Below are 22659 nucleotides of genomic sequence, written 5' to 3'. Positions count from 1 at the left end.
TCCTTTTTCAAAACCAAAGAATGTGTGTAGCTCGGTCAACCTAAAATCCCATCTGGCGATTCCCTTTAACCAAAGCTACATGAGATCCCATCTGGCGACCTCATTAAACCAAAACTAAAAAATGTGTGTGTGGTCTTATTATGACGGGTGACCTACCCAAAATGAAAGATGGTCTCATTATGACGGGTGACCTACCCAAATACAAGATGGTCTCATTGTGATGGGTGACCTACCCAAGTGGAAAAGGGAAAGAGTGGTCTCATTCTTATGGGTGACCTACCCAGGGGGAAGAATGGCCTCATTCTTATGGGTGACCTACCCAAGTAAAAAAAAGATGGAGAATGGTCTCATTCTAATGGGTGACCTACCCAGAAAAAATGGTCTCATTGTGATGGGTGACCTACCCAAGTGGAAAGAATGTGAAAAACGGTCTCATTATGATGGGTGACCTACCCAAATGGAAAGAATGTGAAGTGCGGTCTCATTATAATGGGTGACCTACCCAGATGGAAGATGAGAAAAATGTGAAGTGGTCTCATTGTTATGGGTGACCTACCCAGGTGGCAAGAATGTGAAAAACGGTCTCATTATGATGGGTGACCTACCCAAATGGAAAGAATGTGAGGTGCAGTCTCATTATAATGGGTGACCTACCCAGGTGGAAGATAGAAAAAAATGTGAAGTGGTCGCGTTATGATGGGTGACCTACCCAGGTGGAAGATAGAAAAAATGTGAAGTGGTCGTGTTATAATGGGTGACCTACCCAGGTGGAAGATAAAAAAAAATGTGAAGTGGTCGCGTTATGATGGGTGACCTACCCAGGTGGAAGATAGAAAAAATGTGAAGTGGTCGTGTTATAATGGGTGACCTACCCAGGTGGAAGATAGAAAAAAAATGTAAAGTGGTCGCGTTATAATGGGTGACCTACCCAGGTGGAAGATAGAAAAAAAATGTGAAGTGGTCGCGTTATGATGGGTGACCTACCCAGGTGGAAGATAGAAAAAATATGAAGTGGTCGTGTTATAATGGGTGACCTACCCAGGTGGAAGATAGAAAAAAAATGTGAAGTGATCGCGTTATAATGGGTGACCTACCCAAATGGAAGATGGTGGTCTCATTGTGATGGGTGACCTACCCAGAAAAAATGATGTTTTTTTTTCAAAAAAAATGGTCTCATTGTTACGGGTGACCTACCCAAGGATAGAATATGACTTACCTGGCAAAAAGACTTGGTTGGAGCAGTCCTGGCAGGATAAGGCTGACAAACTTGGCGCTTTCTGGTTGCAGGTTGACTTGAAGACTCCTTTTGATGACGAGGTTAATCTCCTCGTTTCTTTGAGATCCTCCTACTGGCAGGGTTCATCTCATTCTCTTCTCGTTCCAGGATCTAAACCGATTCTTTGTCATCATCAACTCAATGATTCTTTCTTGTCCACAAACTTGCTGGACTTCATTGAGGATCTTTCTGTAACAAATCACAAGTATGTGCAATGCTTTGAGGTTAGATGACATACATGTATCCTTACCTGATGTGAAATATAGGTCTCCCCCTTTGATGATCCATCGTCATAGGGTGTCTTTGTTTGCATTCCAAAGCCTTCCTTGTCCTTTTGATGCATTGGCTCATTCAAGTGCTAGCCATCACTCAGTTGTAAATGCAGTGCCTATCTTAGGCTGTCTTCGACGATTACTGCTCTCGTTGTTTATCAAGCTTGACTCTGCCCCCAAGTGTGGTGTTGCTTGATTCATCATGAAGGATTTTATCTCCTTTGGATTCTTCTGAGAATTATCCTCAGCCTTTTTGGAACTGTCAGGTCATCCAGACATGGATCTCATACCTTGTAGTAAAAGGGCTCATCGTTGTAAGCTCAATGTTCTTCTTCATGGATTCTTCTCAGCTTGTCAAATCAGATCATGAAAGGAAATGCGTTGGCATCATCAATGTTGTTCATCACCTATATTCATGCAGTAAAGTGCGCATTTAAGCTGATAACATATGTCAGGAGTCATAGCCATGTTTTAGAGGGTAACCCAAGCTGACGATAATAAAATGCCCTTCAAGTGCAGCGTTGCTCATCAATTGCTGCTGGAGTTCGCTAAATCACTGACTGTCTTTGAACAACATTGCCCCCAGTAATGATCTGAATGCTTGTCCTGCTGATTAGCTTTCTTTAAACACCATTGTCCTCAGTGCATTGATTCATCATTTGATCATCTTTCATTGCCCCCAGCTGATCTGAATATTGTTTGTTTTCCAACCCAGGATCCACTGTATTGCCCCCAGATGGTTAATTTTTCAAGGAGTCTCCAGATATGTTGATGTCATTCTTGTCAAGGATTTTGCAAATTCGCTTGATGTTCTTATTTGACAATCTTTCTTGTTCTGGAATCAAATCTCATATTTCAACGCTCATGTCTATTCAAATCTAATTGTTGAAATGAAATAAGAGAGATGTCAATTTTGAAAAGTATTTTTTGGAAATCAAGCTTGTTTGGTCAAAGATCCAACACACGCTATTCAATGAAGTCCTTTAATTGTCTTGTATTTTGAAGACATAAATAACCCATTGTAAGATTAAAATGACTTTTTTCGTGGTTCTTTATGTCGGTTTTAATCTTTGATCTTAGGTATATCTTTTGATGGCCTGCGATGAGGTGACCTTCTGTGGATTTCAAGAAACAAAAGGCTCAAGTCAAAACTTGAGGATTCATCAAGAAAGATTGTTTTCTTTTTAGCACCAATTTTATTAGCATGCACAATAACAAGTAGCTTAATCCATGAAGCCACGACTCTGATGGAAAAGCTCTTCAAGTTTTGAGAGCGCCATTTATCGGTTCAAATTGCTTACTTGATTAAAAAGAGCTTTTAAAAACACGTAATGCAGGCTATGGTTCATGGCTTATGCAAGAAAGGAAAATCACAAGCTCAAAAGGTGTTTGAGGGTTTCAAAGACCTAGGATCAACATCAAACTATTCATCAACTCTTTTTCTATTGTTGTCTTTGTAGAGGAAATGACATATAACCTTATTAACCTTAAATATGAGAATTCTCTTAACATAGGTTATATGCAAATCCAACTTTTTCTTTGATGAATAACCAATCTCAATCATCTGATAACTTCAGGGGCTTTATCATGGATGCCAAAGGTCATGGCTTTCACATAGAATTTCTCATAGTTTTCTAACATGCCCCCAGTTTAGGTCTTCTTTCTTTTAACCCACTCTCAAACGTCGAACTTTTGTTCTAAGCCTTCTCTTTCACTTTTGTCTTCTCTTATTTTCCCCCAGTATGGGGTGTGATCCTAGTCAGGGTTTTCTTGAAAAATATTCTATCAAGCTCAAATGGGGACCACAAGGGATAATATTTCAAGAAATGTGAAAGGATAACAAAAATGGCCTTTTCTCATCTCAAGCAAGGGCGGTTAGAACCGATAAATTTTGACATCATCTAGTGTAATGATTAGAACTTGTAAGAGTCATGATTCACGAGTCCATAACTACCGAATCCCCTACGTGTAATTATGCATATTGCTAAAACTAGCTCTATGATGCGTGGTTTAGTTTCAGGAGGTATGAGTTCAAAATTGTTTGGTCACCTCATGTCATTTTCAAGCATCAAGTCATTTCCACAATCAAAACACTTTTAATCTTCAGGATTGACTAGCTTTAATTTTGTATGTTGGAGTTTGATAAAAAAAATATTTTTGTCAAAATACCCTTTGAAAGAAGCATCTCTTGATTTCAAAACAACAAAAAGACAAAGAAAAGGCATGTTTCATTCAAGGATGAGATGTGACCCCAAAACAAAATGCAGAATGACAACTCCACAATAAAATGATGGACAATTCAGCACCATTCTTGGATCAGCTTTTCTGGCCATATTTGTGTTTTGCCGAGCAACTTCGATCACTTATTATTCTGATGATGTTCTGGTGACCAAATGATCGATGGCATCATCTTTCACAAACTCAGCTCGATTCTTGAAACTCTTGCATCTGCCCAACTAAAATGGCCGAAGAACCCACCATGATATTCACATCTCATTTGAATTATACCACGGTGGTTGCATGCAATTTATCGAAGTGGGTGCAACAAGTCTGGAATCTAACAGATGCTGGTCGACAAACTTGAGTGGTAGATGAATGTCAATCTTGGCAAAGACATTTGAGCAGTTGATGTTATGGCAAAACCTGACTAGGCGAAATGACTGAGGTTTCTCAATTGAGAGTCATCTTCTGATTCAACTCTCATCACTATTATGGAATCCATGGTAGATCCTTCAATCTTTCCTCTCTTGATAGCTAGCTCAATTCTTTTGGCAATCCACACAACTTCATGCCAATATTTCAATGTTGTTGTGGTTGGTTGAGGGTTGTCGGAAACCTTTCAATAGCTTGGTAATCTTGGCAGCGCCCAGAAACATGTGGCATCGCCATTACCGACGTGTGGAATCACACATTGTCAAAACTGGAAGAGAACCTGATGAATCTAAAACTCCTTTGTCTCCTCTTTGATTCCTCACTAACGGTGCAACAAACAGACACCTGTAGAGGGAGCTCTGCTCTGTTGAAGTTTCAATCTTCTTTCTATTTTTCAGCCGAGGTCTGTCTCTTTTCCCTACTTTTGCATTTTCAAGCTAACACCGATGAGAGAAAATTATAGATGATCATAAACTACTGCATCCCTTCTTGCATTCCCCACTTGCAGATCTACAAACAGATTTCTGTAGAGAGAGCTCTGCAACGGTGAAGTTCTATATTTGCTCCTGTTTTCTAGCTCAACTCTGGCTTTTCTGCCTACTACAGTGTTTCGATACCGAAACTGGTGGGGTAAATTTTCACATTGTCTGAAACTACTACATCCCCTCTTGAATTCCCCACTTGCAGAGCCACAAACGGGTTTTTATAGAGAGAGCTCTGCCATGTCAAAGTTCGATGACTGCTCATGTTTTCAGACTAGGTCTGACTCTTCGGCCTACTCCAGTGTTTCAGTGCTGAAATTAATGAGACAAAGTTTTGTAGCATATGAAAATACTGCATCCCCTCTTGCATGCCCCACTGGAAGATCCCCAAACAAATCTCTATAGAGAGAGCTCTGCAACGTAGAAGTTTGATGTCTGTTCATGTTTTTTCAGACCAAGTCTGGCTCTTCAACCTACCACGGTGTCTTTGTACTGAAACTGATGAGAGATTTTTATAGCATATGCAACTTATAAATCCCCTCTTGCATTCCCAACTTGCAGAGCCATAAACGAATTTTTGTAGAGAGAGCTCTGCCACATTGAAGTTCAGCGTCTAATCATGGTTTTTTTTTTGCTGCTGAACTGGAATTAAGCTCACAGTAAGGGTAACTTCAAAGAAGGCTAATGCATCATGCACAGAAGGCTAGCAATTATTTGGTGCCATTAGAAAATGTGGAGGCGATGAGTAATTATCAGTGCAACTGAACAAGAACAAAGGTTGTCATTAGCTAATGACTGAAGGCATTGCTGCAGTTATTCATGACTGAAAAGGATAGGTGCAGCTTTAATTGGACGTGGAAAAGCAGTGTTTCTACAGAAGACTGTGCAGACATTCCCTTTCCATTTGAAGCTCAACACTTGTTCAAGCAGATCTGAGTCTAGCTACTTCACCTTTAATGCTCTCAACTTTCTTTTGACAATGAGCCTCTCTCTGACCCCTTTCTTCATTTCCCATCATCTTTGTTCAATCAGGTGTAGCAATGCTTGGACGGGGAACCTATTTTTATCCCGGTACATGCATGATAAATGTATGACATGAAATCTATATGAAGAACTCGCCCTTCGAGGGGTGACATATGGTCGTAACTCTTGTATGATGAAACAAGAATCTCATTCTTGCCCAAACTCTACAATGAAAATTTTCTGAGTGACGGCCATTGGGTCACCCACAAGTCCTGAATTCAAGATGCTTCAAGAAGGGCTTGCTCAGATGCAAAACAACTATTTACAAAGCATACATCCTAACGGCAGGTTCTAATCTTTTCACGTGAGACAAAGGGTAAGTTTACTACTTGGTCTCTAAACAAGGGTCTCTCGCTGTCCCAGTGATCGCCCTTGTAAAGACAATATGGGGGTTCAACAGATAGTGGGATGGCACATGTACCAATCACTATCAGTCTAAACACTCAGCAAAGAGTTGGGGTTTACACAAACTTAAACCTTGACTCAAGTCATAAGGCAAGCTGCTAGTCCCCCACCTAACCTGAAGCTTGTGTGTGTTTTCAAAAATTAAAACATGTGATGCATGAGACAATTCTACACAATGCCTGAATAAAAAAAATAAGACAAAAGCAAAAAATTTAAACACATCAAAAACACGAAGCTTAGTCCAATAAAGTTGAAACAATACCGTCCCCAGTGGAGTCGCTATTTTGTCGCACGTCAAAAAATCCACGCGCGGCGTCGGCTGGCGATTTTTTGTTTGTCGTTTTGTTTTGATTGGTTCGTTGGAGTCGCCACCTAGTAATTTATTAAAGGCTACTAGGAAACCCGAGTACTGGTCTTATCAGAGATTCACGGGTAAGGGACTGGTTGTGGTTAGGGAAGGTATTAGCACCCCTAACGCACCCTACCTGAGGTAAGCTGCTTCATGCACTTGATGTGTTAAAGAAGTTTTAAAAATTCTGTTCTTTCATCGAATTTTAGAAATACGACTTACATGTAAGTTCATAATTCTTTATCCGTGAGCAAATCAAAATATTAAATTCTTCTTTAATCTTTCCAATTTTATCATAAATAAAAAAAAACATCCATAACAAAAAATATAAACACACACATACACCTTCACTGTATTTTTTCTCTTTTCTTTTCTTTTTTTTTTTGTTTTTACATCCACAATACAAAATACAATTTCAAAAGAACAAACTAAACAAAAATTACAATAATAACCCCTCAACAATCTGGAATTTACAGGGAACACCTTCTGCATCACCAGAACCGTTGCTGGCGGCGCTTGGGTTCACGCGCCGCCGCTGACAATGCCCAAAAATGGGCGGATCTGCCCTGCTTTCTTCTTCCCTTCCCTTCTCTGCTGGCTGTGAGAACCACCGTTACCTGCAAAGGGGGAAAAAAACACAATGCAAAGCTTCCGATCCTCTCCTTTTTGAGATCTACTCTCTTTTGTCTTCTCTTTCGGGTTCTGTTCTTCCCTTCTTCAGGTGGCAGGTCTGCCAGCTTCTTCTCCCCTTCCCCTCTGCATCAGCGGTGGCTGGTGAGGATGGAGATTGGCTGATGTGGTCTGGTCTGTTCGTTGACCCGGAGAGGGAGGCCGATGGGTCGGCTGAGAGAGGAGAGGAGGTGTTCCTGGGCGTGGATGCTGTTGGATGCTCTTCACTCCTGTTGGTGGCAGCAATGGTTGGCCTTGCTGCTGTTGTCCGGCTGTCGCTGGAGGCTGGTTGATGGAGACCTGTGAGATGGCCGGGGAGGGAGGCCGATGGAAGGGAACAGCTGGGATGGAGAGGGACGGCACTGCTGCTGTTCAGCCGCTGCTGGGGCCGAATGGAGGAGAGACCTGGTGATGGAAATGAGAGAGTGAGGGGATCCTGTTCTGTCAAAGAGAGGGGCGAGTGAAAGGGAGATGGGGGAATGCAGAGGAGGCTGCTCTGGCTTGGGAAAAGAAGCTGGAAATGAGGGCTATCTGTTGATGACCGGGCTGTGGGAGAAGGAAGGAAAATGAGTGCTGGTCTTGGGAGATGTGGAAACGGTGGGTGTTGTCTGTGAAGGGGAGGCTGGTCTAGGTGTGTGGGGGCTGTGGCTGAGGGGAAGGAACGGTGATCAAGGGGGAGGGGGCTGGACTATGGCCGGCTGTCACAGGTTGAAGGAAGGCCTGTGGGAAAGCTGGAGAGGCAGAGAGGGAAGAAGAAACCGAAGGGAAAACTTGGGGAAAGGGGAGCAGCGGCTTGTGCGAAGGAAAATGGAGTGGGAGCAGCTGCTGGAAAAATGAATGGGGTTTTGTGTTGTTGGCTGGCGAAGGAGAAGAAAATGGGGGGAACGGCGTGGAGAGGAAAACCAAAAACGTGGGGGGCCTGTGTTGTTGGCTAGAAAATGGGGGAGGGCTGGCGGCTTGGAGAAGATGAGATAGGTTTAGGGTTTCTCTTCCCCTTTTCTGATGTTGTCAAAATTGCCCCCCCTCCTCTTGTTTGAGTTGTGGACCAGTATTTATAGGTAAAATGTTGCATGGATCTCAAAATTGGTTCCTCAACTTTCTTTTCTTTTTTTGTAAATTTGATTTTTCTTAATTTTTTTATATTTTTTGAAAACGAGCAATATCAACGTCGACTCAATGAAGAAAATCAATGATTTGAAAAATAACGCGTTAAAAGTTGAACGCGTTCCAAATGTCTTTGAAAATTTAAATTCTTTTGAGACGATGCTAAAAATGCTAAAAACGATGCAAATGTATTAAAAATGTATTTTTTTGGATTTTCAATGTTTTTCGCTATTTTTGGATTTTTCTGAAAATTTATCAAAACATGGGTCAAAAATTGGGTAGCAACATACCGCAGTGCCAAACTTAACCCTGTCTATTTTTCAAGAACATAATGCTCGCAGAACCCATGCTTCCCAGTCTTGGTGCCTTTTAATAGACCTTGCTTGACTAATCCTTGCAAAGCCTTTTCACCAGCATGCCCTAAGCGCATGTGCTAAAGTTTGGAATTATATGTTTCATCATCTTCTATGCTTTTGGAGACAATTGTTGTACCAGTAACTGTAGATCCATCTAGGAAATATAAGTTTCCTATTCTCGTGCCTCTTAAGATAACTAATACACCACAAATTGCTCTCAGGACTCCACCATGCATGATAATCTTATAACCACTGGATTCTAGGACTCCAAGTGAGAAGAGATTTTTCTTCAAGTCAGGTACATACCGTACCTCTGTTAGTGTCTTGACTACCCCATTATACATCTTCAGATGGATAGTCCCAATCCCTTTGATCTCACAAACATCATCATTACCGATCAACACAACTCCTCTATCGAACTCCTCGAGTCTCGAGAATAAGTGCTTGTTAGGGCACATATGATAGGAACATGCAGAATCAAGAATCCATTCACCAGAATGGTTTTCTGGTGATGAGACCATGAATGCAGAGTCTCATTCATCCTCATCTCGTGCAACGTTCATAGTTGGTTCATCTTTTTCCCTGTTGCCCTTGATTGGACACTCTTTCTTCTAGTACCTTTTTTTTGTGACAAAAGACACACTCATCTTTTGCAAGATATCGCCTGTTTGATGATTCTCATCTGGATTTTGAGTGAGATCTCCCTCGCCCTCAAAATCTTCTGGGGTTTGTTCTGCCTCTAACTGTCAATGCTTCTGACGTTGACTCCTTGTGAACAATCTGGTCCTTCTGGTACTTATTGTTCACCAAAGCATTGGACACATCAATGAATTTAATCTTTTCTTTACCATACAGTAAAGTGGTGACGAGATGTTCATATGTGTCAGGCAGTGAATTCAATAACAGTAGAGCTTTATCTTTATCATCAATTTCCACATCTAAATTCTTCAAATCAGCTATCATTTTATTGAAATCATTCAGATGCTCATTCATGGAAGTACCTTTCTTGTGTTGAAAACAAAAGATCCTTTTCTTCAAGTAGAGACGATTCTCTATACTCTTCTTCATAAACTTGTTCTCTAGTGTTTGCTATAATTCCTTTGCAGAGTTTTGTTCTGAAAAGGCGTACTTCTGATCCTTTACAAGACAAAGTCGGATGGAACTGTAGGCCAACCGATTTATCCTTTCTCAGCTTTTATCATCCAAATCCTCTAGTTTATCTTCTAGAGTGAAATCCAAATTCATTTGGACAAGCATATCCATGACTTCACATTTCCATATGCCAAAATTACCTTTCCCACCAAACTTCTCCACCTCAAATTTGGTACTCGATACCAGGATATATTGTGGAGATATACTAGCATTTCCCACTGATCTTTCTTTTGGAATATTAGCTATTAAGACGTCTTTGGATTACAAATGGACTCCCAAAATTGTTAAAACACACACTTTTATGCTCAAAAGAGCCAAAACAGCAACTTCGGTGTGCTATTTTACAAAACGGACACCACGGTTGCGTCTGGAATGGTTGAAAATGCTAGGAACCACCTTGACTCGACCAAAAAAAGGCTAAAAAATCACTGAGTTGGCCAAAAAACCAATTTGACCGAGTTGACTCATGAAAGGAATATTCTGTCTTTGATAAAGAATGTTCTGTCACAGTCAAGGGAATATTCTCTTAGTGTTAACAGAATATTCTTATTCTGTCAAGCGAATATTCTGTCACTGTTAGATGACGTGGCTGATGACATGGCATTGTGGGCCCTCTGTTGATGATGTGGATGATGACTCAGCGCAAACGTGTCGGATGGCGTGGCTGTCTTCTCAGGCTAGAATTCCGGCACTGTCTGGTTTTTCCGGCAGATTTCCGGCGAAACTTTGACGAGCTCTACAGGGCTAGTTTCAACTCTGATTTCGATGATCTTTATATCGCCGGACTCGTATCGACGAGAGGAATCTCCGCAAGTGATCAAAAGCAAGATATGAGAACTTTGAAAATTCTGCAACTTTGAACAGAGAGTTGAAAAGAATGTTTTTCAGTGTTCAAGCTTCCCTAATTCTTTGATACCAATTTGTTGTGTATACTGGACCGAAAGCAAACACAAGTAAAACACAAACAAAAAGATTTACGTGGTTCCCCAAAACCGGGTACGTCCACGGAGGCAGCAGATTGTATATTATTGGAGGAATGATACAAACACTCAACTCAATCCAGTACAATCCCACAAAACCCAGTGTTTCACTCTTACACTCGGTGTTTCTCTCACATCTGCACTTTCTCACTCTCACAGTTGCACTTGCACTCACTGCACACTTCCTCTACACTTCTCTTTTGCTCTTTCTTTGTCTCCATTTATAGGAGAAATAAAAGCATTGGCAGTAACCAACAAATACCAGACAATTGCCAACTACTACAGAATATTGCAGCTGACTTTAGTGTATTTGCCATAAGTGAGGGTGGTGGAAAATGTTGACATAAACCTTGGTTGGTAATTGGAGGTTGACATTATTATTAAGAAAATCTAGACAAATGTCCATAAATAAAAGATATCTAGTCTCTTTAAGGATGGGAAAAACATCGACACTTCTTTTCCTCCAACCCCCTCACTATCTATGTACTCCAAATCATCCAATCCCACAATACTTAATTCTTCAAGAGAAGTGATTCTATCTAACGGAGGGATATGCTTAAGTTTTCTACAGTATTCTAGATGAATGATCCTTACAAGATTTGAGATATTTGAAACCCAACTTGGAAACCTCATGCCTCCACAGCCTTCAACTCTCAACTCTGAAGACTCGAGTTTGGCTGGAGGCTTTGCAACATTTTATCATACAAATCAATATCTGAGTCCCTACCCAGCTCTGGGTCCTACTGTAGGGTCAACGACAGAAGATATTCTTTATCGATCAATTTAGCTCCTTCAAATTCTGATATATAAGAACCATCCTCATATCTTTTGACTATTATTTCTAGGCTCCCTCTCAATTCATTTAAGATTCTCAACTCATCCAATCCACCTATCACCTTAGATTTTGGACTCGTTTTTTTTGCAACCACAAAACATGACAACGTCTGTAGACTAGTTATTTTCCCAATCCCACGAGGCATATACTCTAAATCCTCACATAAATCACCATCAAGAATGCAACCAACATCAAGATGCCTCAGATTGATCAGCTTATTAATACCTCTTGGTAGTTCTTTAAGGCTCAAACAACCATTGAGCTTGAGCACTTGCAAATTTACCAGATTGGTGACAGAATCAGGAAGCGTCTCCATCTCATTATTCGAAAGATCAAGATATTTAAGGTTCTTGAGCTTTTCAATAAGAGGTGACACTTCCTTCATTCCCAAATCACTAAAAACAAGAACACGTAAACGCCTAAAGTCTCGACAAATAGACTCCCATGCCCCCTTGCCCCATTTGCCGCCTTTCAATAATACAAGTGTTCTTAGACGTTCTGCACATGGCAAAGGAATTGGAATTTGTTGTGACAAATCCAATTCCATGTCAAATGACACGTGCCGCGCCGAATCATCACTAATCCTATTCCCTCCACGCTCAAGTACTTTTGTGCTCTCAAAACCAGCGACATGGGTTGCAAGATCATGCAAATCATGCATTTTGCAACTTTTTTTGTTACCTAAAACATCCATTTTGACTGCGTGAAAGAAGGACATCCACAATAAATTCCCAAAGCACCTAAGACCACCTAATTCAAGACTCCCACAACCCGAACATGAAGAGCTAATGAACCCTTGTGCAATTCAAAATTGAATCAATGATTTCAGATCAATCCTACAACCTTTGGGAAATAAGATACAGCATGCAAAACATTACTTCATAAATGGTGGGAGAGCATCGTAGCTTAACTTAAGGGTCTGTATGATGTTATCATCTCGGACCCTATTTGGAAGTTCTTGTTGGATAAAGGGCAACCACTGGGCTCTATCTTTCAAAGACATTAACCTCCCAATTGCCTTTATGACCAAAGGAACTCCACAACACCTCTTTCCAATCTCTTCTCTAATTCTCTCATCTACATGACCCGACTCTTGCCCTTGAGGAAATGCCTTTCTTCCAAACAGATCCCATGACTCATCTACTGACAGACCTTCTAAAACATGTGGTTCTATTGTGCTTGTGAATTTTGCAATTAAACGAGAACGTGTAGTAACCACTATCTTACTTCCTACTGCATCACGTGGTAACAACTCCTTCAACCTATCCCATTTTTCACCATCATCCTTACCATCCTCACCATCCCACATATCATCTAATACAAGAAGATACTTCTTTTTTCCTATTTTCTCTTCTAACTCTTTTATCAGACTCTCTAACTGATCATCAAAATCTCTAGTACCTAAAGCCCCTTCGACAATCTTTCTAACATCTAAGCCGCCCGAGACACTTACCCAGAGTCTCACACCAAAGTGCGCCTTAACTTGCTTATCATTGAAAACATGTTGAGCTAGTGTGGTCTTCCCCAACCCTCCCATTCCAACTACAGAGATGACAGAAACATTATGTTCATAGTTGGAATTCATTAGAAACGTTCTGACTCTCTTTTTGTCACTCTCTCTCCCAACTGGTATTTCAGGTTCAGATGAGGTAGTTTGATCCCTGTCAGTGGTCAAAGAAGCTCTCTCTGTTAATATATTCAAGCCAAAAGCAGAGAACCAAGAGAGTTAATCAATTTATTAACTTTTCAAATGTTCTCCTCCCCTGCAATCGGCATAAAGCAGCCTCTTATACATTGCAGGTTATTTTGCCATACAAGGAGTCTACATAGAAGGTTATTTTGCTATACAAAGAATCTTTGATAAGATAATCTTTGATAGTTAATATTAAAAGTCCTAATTGTATACATATACGGTAACATCCCCCCTCAAATTGATGCTGGTAAGTCAACCAACAACAATTTGCCAATAAGAAATTGATGTCGCTGTCGAGTCATAGCTTTAGTGAAGACATCAGCTATTTGGAGATCGGAAGATATGTGAGGAAGAGATATCACCTGATTTTCCAAGGTGTGCGAATAGAATGACAATCAACCTCAATATGTTTGGTGCGTTCATGGAAAACAGGATTGGTGGCAATCTGAATAGCACTAGTATTATCAGCATGAAGTGGGGTAGAGGTGACTTGAGGAAACCCAAGCTCTTCGAGAAGACCGCGCAGCCATACAATTTCAGAACAAGCAGTAGACATGGCACGATACTCAGCCTCAGTGGAGGATTTAGAAACACGATCTTGTTTCTTACATTTCCAAGAAATTAAGGCATTACCTAAAAACATACACCAACCCGTACTAGATCGACGTGTATCTGGACACCCAGCCCAATCAGCATCACTATAGGCAACAAGTTGAAGAGAGGAGCCGGTAGGGAAGAACAACCCACGATTAGGTGAGCCTCGAAGATAACGGATGATGCGTCGAACTGCAGCAAGATGGAGATGCCGAGGAGAAGACATAAATTGACTGACCTGATGGACAACATAGGATATATCAAGTCGAGTAGTGGTCAAGTATATAAGACTTCCAACCAGGCTCCTATAGAGAGTAGGATCATCTAGTAAGTCCCCTTCATCTTTTCTGTATTTGACATTTACTTCCATAGGAGTATCAACAGAAGAAGTGTCCACCAATCCAGCCAAGGTGATAAGATCTTGAATATACTTATGCTGATTCACAAAAATACCATTGGGTCGGTGATGAACTTCTAATCCTAAGAAGTATGTGAGCTGGCCAAGATCTTTCATATGGAAAGTTGCATGTAATTGCTGCTGAAGCTTAGTAATCAAACCACAGTCAGTGCCAGTAATGATAATATCATCCACATAAACCAGGAGAAGGACTATACCTGACACAGATATGTGGAAGAAGAGAGAAGGATCATACTGACTTTGTATAAAACTGAATGAAAGAATTGTATTGCGAAACTTCTCAAACCAAGCTCGGGGAGCCTGTTTGAGCCCATACAAAGAACGTCTTAGTTTACAGACATTGTGAGGAGAAGAAGTAACCATACCAGAGGGGAGCTTCATGTAAATCTCTTCATGGAGATCACCATGAAGAAAGGCATTCTTCACATCCATTTGATGCAGTTGCCATGACTGTGAAGCGGGAATAGCTAAGATGGTTCGAACCGTGGTCATTTTGGCAACAGGAGAAAATGTCTCCTCATAGTCAACCCCATATTCCTGCTTGTTACCTAGAGCTACGAGGCGAGCTTTATAACGTTCTAAAGACCCATCAGAACGTAGTTTTACAGAGAAGACCCATTTACTCCCAATAGGTTTGACTGTAGAAGGACAAGGAACAATATCCCAAGTATGATTCTCCTCAAGTGCTTGAAGTTCTGCTTGCATTGCATTTTGCCAACATGTATGTTTCATGGCCTGTTTATAACAAGAGGGAATGGAAATAGTGGATAAAGTAGTGACAAGAGAGACAGGAGTGAAAAATCCATACCAATCAGGGGGTCGAGAAAGACGAGTAGACCGACGAAGAGTGGTAGAAATAGGAGCAGGATCAGGCACCGGGTCAAGATCGGAAAGGGGCACTAGAGAAGTGGAATCAGACTCATGTCGACGACGTCTTTCATAAACAAAACAAGGTCTAAACCTTTCCACCATTGTTGTGGAATCAGAAAAACTAGGCAAAAGAGGTAAAGATGTAGATGGCAATTCAACATGAGATGGAAAGAAATATTGATTTTCAAAGAAAATCACATTCCTAGAAACCCGTATACGACAAGCATGAGGATCATAACAAACATAACCCTTTTGAGGGATAACATAACCAAGAAAAACACACTTAACAGATTGAGCAATAAGTTTATGTCGTTCATGAGCAGGGAGATGCACAAAACAAACACAACCAAATGTACGAAGATCAGAATATAAAGGAGAATGACCAAATAACTTAAAGAAAGGGGAAACATTATTTAATGTAGGAGAAGGTAAACGATTAATCAAATGAACTGAAGTAGAAAGAGCTTCACACCAAAAACGAGGAGGAACAGATGATTCAAGTAAAAGAGTTCTTACTACATCAAGAAGGTGACGATTTTTTCTCTCAGCTACACCGTTTTGTTGTGGTGTCGAAGGACAAGAACGTTGAGAGATGATTCCTTTGCTTTGAAGAAAGCCTTGAAACTCATTAGACATGTATTCACCACCAGAATCAGAGCGCAAGACTTTGATGCTGGCAGAAAATTGAGTTTCAAGAAGTGCAAGAAATCGCTTAAAAACCGAAAAAACTTCAGCTTTAGCTCGGAGGAAGTAAACCCACGTAAAACGACTAAAGTCATCAATGAAAGTAACAAAGTATTTATAATGAGCATGAGAAACAACAGGTGCAATCCCCCAAACATCACTATGAATAATATCAAAACATTTGGAGGCACGAGATGCATGATGAGGAAAAGGTAAAACTTTACTTTTGCCAAGTTTGCATGATGTACAATCAAAAGAAAGATCAAGAGAAGAACATGTTTTATGTCCCAATAATCCAGAATTAATCAAAGTGCGAAGTACATCAGAGTTTGGATGGCCTAGACGTTTATGCCATCTCTTATTTTCAGAACCAATAAAATTACATGCAAAGGAAAGTAAAGGAAAACTAGAAATACTGGTGGAATGAGAAATATAAAGAGGAAAGAGTCGTCCCACTTTAGGCCCCTTCACGATCATCTTCCCTGACGCTTGATCCTGTACAACACAACCAGAATGGGAGAAATGAACATCACAATTATTATCAACCAATTGACCAACAGAAATAAGATTTGTGGAGAGGTCAGGAGACACAAAAACATCAGTTAAAGAAGGAGAAAGATCACCAACAGCACTGATAGGCAAAGAACTGCCATCAGCGGTACTAATTTTCAGATTTCCATCATAATTTCTGACATTGGAAAGAGGAACGGTAGTATTGGTCATGTGGTTGGAGGCACCAGAGTCTAAATACCATGGCTTAAAAAGAAGTTTATGATTACCTGAGAACCCAAGAGCAGAAAGAGCAGAAATGATCATTTGTTGTACCATTTCAAGAGTGAGTGTATTCGGGTTTGCTAAACCTGTAGGAGTAGGAATAGGAATAGGAACAACAGGTGAGGCAATAGGCAATGCAGCAGAACTAGAGGCACCGATGGAGGCATGATAAGCAGTTCCTTGTTTCCTTTCAGGTCGAATGGGACAAGCAGAGATGATATGACCATGTTTCTTACAATAGTTGCAGAATTTCTTGGGGCAATCCCGAGCAATATGACCAAAACCTTTACAACTAAAACATTGGACAACCTGTATATTTCTACCTTTATTTCTCCCCTGTGCTACATAAGCCACAGAAACAGGTGCACTAACATTTGCCCTATGTTCCATAGCCGCCTGAGTTATGATACGCTGCTCCTCACGAAGAAGTTCACTCAAACAGGCATCTAAAGATGGTACAGGATGACGATTCATCAAATTAGAGCGTGCAGTTTCAAAATCAGAACGAAGCTTCATCAAGAATTGATCTCTCTTGCTTGTGTCGTGCACTGCTTGAACAGCAGAGAGAGCTGCAGTAGGAACATTAGCATAAACAATATCTGAATAATTAGCCCAAAGATTTTGAAAACCGGAAAAGTATTCCTCAATAGAGAGACTTCCTTGTGTGAAGTTAGCCATCTCATACTCTAATTGAAAACGCCGAGCTGTGTTATCCTGATTATAAACCTTATTTAGATAATTCCACATAGCAGCAACAGTTTTATAAGGTCTCAAATTGAGAACAAGATGAGGTTCTATTGAGCTAAGGATCCAGGTCATAACCCGAGCATCCATGATTTCCCATCTAGACAAAGCATCGACATCTGTAGGTGCAGGATTACTCCCATTAATATGCCCCCACAGTTCTTTTCCTTTGACGAATAATTGAAATTGAAACTCCCAAGCAGAATAATTTTTCCCATTAAGACGGATATGGAACAAGTCTAGCTTATCCGAAGACATGATAAAGCTGAAAAGAAATAGATTTTGAAACTGAAACTGACAGGGAATTAGTGCAATGGAAGAGGGATACACACCAGATTCTGAAGCCAAGATTTGTTGAGAATAGCAGCAAAAAACCAAGATCTGAAACAGCCAAGAGTTGCACTACAAACCCAATATCTGAAACGAAGAAGAATGATTCTGAAAATACCAAGAACACCACCAAAGAAGGAAGATTTGAAGCTGCCAAGAATAACACCAGAAAAGCACGACAGATTTACAGATTTTGAAACCAAGAACTGTCAAGAATAGCAGCAGAGAAAACAAGAATAACACAAAGTTGGAAATTAAGGATCCAACAACCACTCCTTCTCTCTCGCCTGCACACTTTCCACCAGGAGTAATATGAAAATGATGGGTCCAAGATGAGTAAGGCAACTACAGCAAAAGCCAAAGGAAAATTCAAGACAGAGGCAAGCAAGGATTTAGAAGAAGCTCTGATACCATGTTAATATATTCAAGCCAAAAGCAGAGAACCAAGAGAGTTAATCAATTTATTAACTTTTCAAATGTTCTCCTCCCCCGCACTCGGCATAAAGCAGCCTCTTATATATTGCAGGTTATTTTGCCATACAAGGAGTCTACATAGAAGGTTATTTTGCTATACAAAGAATCTATGATAAGATAATCTTTGATAGTTAATATTAAGAGTCCTAATTGTATACATATACGGTAACACTCTCCTCACCACGAACATCAAAGTTGAATTTTTTACTGTCAATTTCAATTTCATCTAGTCTCTCTCTAAGTGCTTTAACTCTATGACCCATCCGTAAACCATACACAAATTGGCTTGATCTTGAGAAAAAAAGGCGTACCTCCCTCGATACTCTTTTCCCAGGCATCAACTGTTTCCGCAGAACTTGTGTTGAGAAATCGTCCAGCAAATCCTCTGCATCATATACAGCTTCCCGCAGCTTCATGAGCCAGTCTTCGATTTGATGGTTCTATTTTTGTGCCTGCTCCTCAGCGTCTTGAATCACAGCCTTAATCCTGGTAACTGTGTCATTGAGCTTCCGCAATTGATCTTTGAGCCCCCACCATAGTGCAACCTCATGAGCAGTTAGGGAACCTAATGTCTTTATTATTTCCTCCGCAATATTGAAGAGCACACCTTCAGCCATTTTTTCTTTGCACGTTCAAAAAGGAGTGGATGGAGGAGGGAAACACAAAAAATGAAAGGGGAAAAAAATTAAAGAAAAGGTGTGTGACTGGATGGTGGTTGAGGTGTTTCTTGGTTTGAGCGGTGATGATCGGTTTGAATGCTAGAAGAATGTTTATGTTGCTGTGAAGAGCGTGCGGAAAACCACAGGCTTCCGGGCTTCATTTATAGAGATAATAAGATTCGAAAATCTCCAAAACACTCAAAGCTATTAGAGATTCTGCAAGTACTCTCATGATCTCGAAATCCTTTAACCAATCTGCACTCAACAAGCAGGTATTTCTTTTCTTTGCTTTTAAAAATCAATCTCTATTCCTTGCTTCATTTTATTAAATATCACACTAATAGACTTGTATGACTTAGCCTTGCTAAAAAGGGAAAGACAAATCCAAGGGATGTTTCAGGTAGCAAAGCCAAATTATTTTTTGACATGAGACATCAATCCAGGGTTATAGCTATATATACAGTACTGATGAAGGAAAGATGAGGGCCAAATTAACTTGTTAAATGGAGATTTTCTGTTATGTGGAAGCAATAATGGAAGATGCCTTCCCTTTTTCAAGGGCTTATGCGTACTTGGGATCCTACAGTATCGGTCACTGAAACCAATCAGAAGAAGCAAGTGCCTTTAATGGAGGGTATGCCCCTAGCTAGTAGTAGTGAATGTAAAGACTACTTCTTCTTGGTGCTTTATTCATAGGCAAAGGAAATTCCAAACTATCCCAAAACACTCAAAGCTATCAAAAACTCCAAATCAATCTCTTCATTGGCTACGAGTTCCTTTCTTCGCTTTTAAAAATCAACCATTACAAGAACCTTCATTTGTTCTTTTGGAGTTCAGGGCTACTCGTCATTTCATGGACTGCTCAAAATCATAAAGCTGTAGCTAGAAACAAGTTCAATAGCAACATATTAATGGCATATGAGCTTTAAAGGGTTGGTTAATGAAGTTTAATCATTTACTAGGTTCAAATATTGGAATCAAGATGTTTCATGTTGGGAAGCCACAATCTTTCAAAACGTATATACATTGCTATTATATCCAGCCATAATTAACTTGTTAACATAAGATTTCAATTATGTTTAGGATAATATTAAGATGTTTAGTACGCTAATGCCTTTAGTTAAAGGATAGGCCACCAAAGCTATAAATCATGGCTTCTCTTTTTCATGGGGGCTTCGGCATGCATAGGGTGCTTCATTATCTGTTCACTGAAACAAATCAAAAGAAGCAAAATGCCTAGTAGTAGTGAATATGGACCCCCCCTAACTATATGATCAAAAGCGATTTCGATGCGCTTTACTCAGGTAAAATAAATTCCAAAAGTGTCCCAAACACTCCAGGTATCGAAAACTCCAAATCAATCCTTTGATTCGACTGCACTCAACTAGAACTTTCTTTGCTTTAAAAAATCAATCAGACCATAATCTTTGTTCTTTTAGAGTTCTAAGCAGCACGTCATTTAGGAATCTAAACAAAACATCAAAATGTTGTGAAATTCTATATATGATTTAGCGATAACACACATGTCCAGATCCCTGCACTTAAGATGTTAACATAGACACAAATAAATATCTACAGGCTGTTCTGTTAATATTCAAAAGAAGGAATTTAACAAAATAACTCGCAACAGCATTGTAGACTGGGTAGCATTCCAAAATACTGTGAACTTCATCAGGTTGCTTTGTAGTGAAACTCGTCAATTGTAGAGTATATTAAACCTTCATCCTCAAGTGATCTAATAAATTCCAAGTGCCATCATTAGTGGAAATTGAAAATAATTGTACCTTTTGTCCTTACTCCAAATGCATCGTAATCTTTACCCATATCTTTTAGCTACCCTAATATATTAGAATTAGAGTAATGAACTAAAAAAAATAGGGTGGAGAATAAATTAACAGTACTCGAAGACAAAATGTAGAGAACAAAACTATAGTTTGATTTATAATTAATGTGATATCGCAACACAAATGGGTAGTTGGGATACGAAGATGATGTAGCTAGGCAAAACATCACTTAATTATGAAAGAAAACTTCCATTTCCACTTTCCTTAAATAACTGAGATTCGATTCTATTTAAAAAAATTAATTATTCGTGCATGCATGGAGGGAGAGAATTAGATTAAATGACTCAGATTCGATTCTATTTAAAAATAAATAAATCTTGTGATGGATGATTTATTATTATTTTTATATTGTTTATTTATTCAATGTAGGATATATATATATATTTTAATACTCCTCTCATTCGGGGTTTGTCAAATGATATATGGGCTTTAGTATCTTTGAAAACTCTAACTAGATGCCACAATGCTAAAGAATTTTCTCAAAAAAATAATTAGATCTTACATTCTATACTTTTTATTATATAAATTTGATTTATTGTTTGTGTTCACAAATAAATTGATCATAATTTCTTATACTTCCCATATGACACAAAATAACCCACATTAAGGTAAATATATTTCTTCACAAATAAATATTTGATCATAATTTCTAAAACGTCCCATATGACACAAAAATAACCTATATTAAGGTAAAAAATAAACATATTTCTTCACAATAAAATCTAAGAGAGAAGAAAATTGATGAATAGTAGAGAAAATATGGCAAAGAAATTATAGATTCTTCATGTTTAGTAAGTACTGTACTAACTAAACAGTGTAAAAGTAGTTCTAAGTTTTTCTGTTCATGTTTCTTTTTGGGTTGATGAGGCACTTTGGCTTTAACTTTGCTTGACTGATCTGTACTGGCTCTGTGCAACTTTGTTAAATCGAAAAGTCCATGTGCAGGAATGTTCGTCTTCATTAGAAGATGTGAGAAAGAGACGAAGGACAATACAAGGAAAAGGAGGTAATTTAGGTCAATTAAAGGGGCTGGCTGGCTAGCTAGCTATATACCTTATCTAATCAATAGAGAGATCTCACACCCCTTTTGTCAAAGTAACATGCAACTTAATCCAATAATAAAAATTTAAAACTAAATAATTTATTTTTTTATGTGATTTCAGATTCAAGCTCTATAGTTGCTCATATGATGACCATTGAAGATTTACATGGTCATTAATTTTAGAATTTATGGAATTAATCAAGGTACGCACAAGCTGACCTGAATACCCATGTTAAACTAAAAAAAAAAAAAGTAACATGCAAATTAATGCTTGTGCATGGTTCATGCAAAGTTAAAATGCTTTGAATATATGCCATGCCTTGAACTAAGATGTTTAAAATGTTCGAGAGTAAATTCTAATTTAATTCCTATGTTTTTTTAATAATTTTGTAAGTTATTTCCTGCTGTTTTGAAAATCATAACTTGGTTTCTTGACCGCAACTAGCTGTTATTATTTTTTATAATTTCTCAATTGTCCTTTAAAAATGCAATTTTAATTTTTCAAATTTGAGTAGCAATGAAAGATATTTTAGAGAAAAAAAAAAACACATATTTATATATAATTTTACCTTTAAACTTATTTCCTCCAATTCTCTTCTCCTTTCCTTATTTTTTCCTCTTTTCTCTTCTTCTTCCTCCCCTTTTCTTCTCTTCTCACGGTCAGTTTTCACTCTTAAAACACAGCTCTCCTCTTCTATTTTCTTTTCTATTTATATTTATCAACTCTTTGTTCAATTACTACAATACCCCTTATTCATTTATACTCATTTTTAGCCTTCAAGGGCTTTATTGCCTTTTACCTACTCATTCATTTACAAGACATAAGATGGAGTCTCTCTACACTCATGATTTTTCTAAGATGATCATGCATGGTTCCTGTACTGAGGACCTACGCAAGCTAAACAAGACTATCTATGGAACTCCTTATAAAATGGGATCAGGTTTAAGAACAAAACCTGATATATATTACCGTGGCTA

At 39.1% G+C, this 22659-nt stretch overlaps 1 protein-coding gene and 1 pseudogene across 2 annotated transcripts in view; both read right to left on the bottom strand.

Moving 5' to 3' along the window:
* Window positions 1-22659, bottom strand: part of LOC133689541 (putative disease resistance protein RGA4) — a 99899-nt gene that overhangs the window by 22660 nt on the left and 54580 nt on the right. The gene's annotated exons all lie outside the window — the stretch shown is intronic.
* On the bottom strand, window positions 11111-19091 carry LOC133688175 (putative disease resistance protein RGA4; annotated as a pseudogene).

Source organism: Populus nigra, chromosome 3 (assembly GCF_951802175.1).
Source record: "Populus nigra chromosome 3, ddPopNigr1.1, whole genome shotgun sequence".
NCBI lineage: Eukaryota > Viridiplantae > Streptophyta > Magnoliopsida > Malpighiales > Salicaceae > Populus > Populus nigra.
This window is presented reverse-complemented; position numbering and strand designations above follow the sequence as displayed.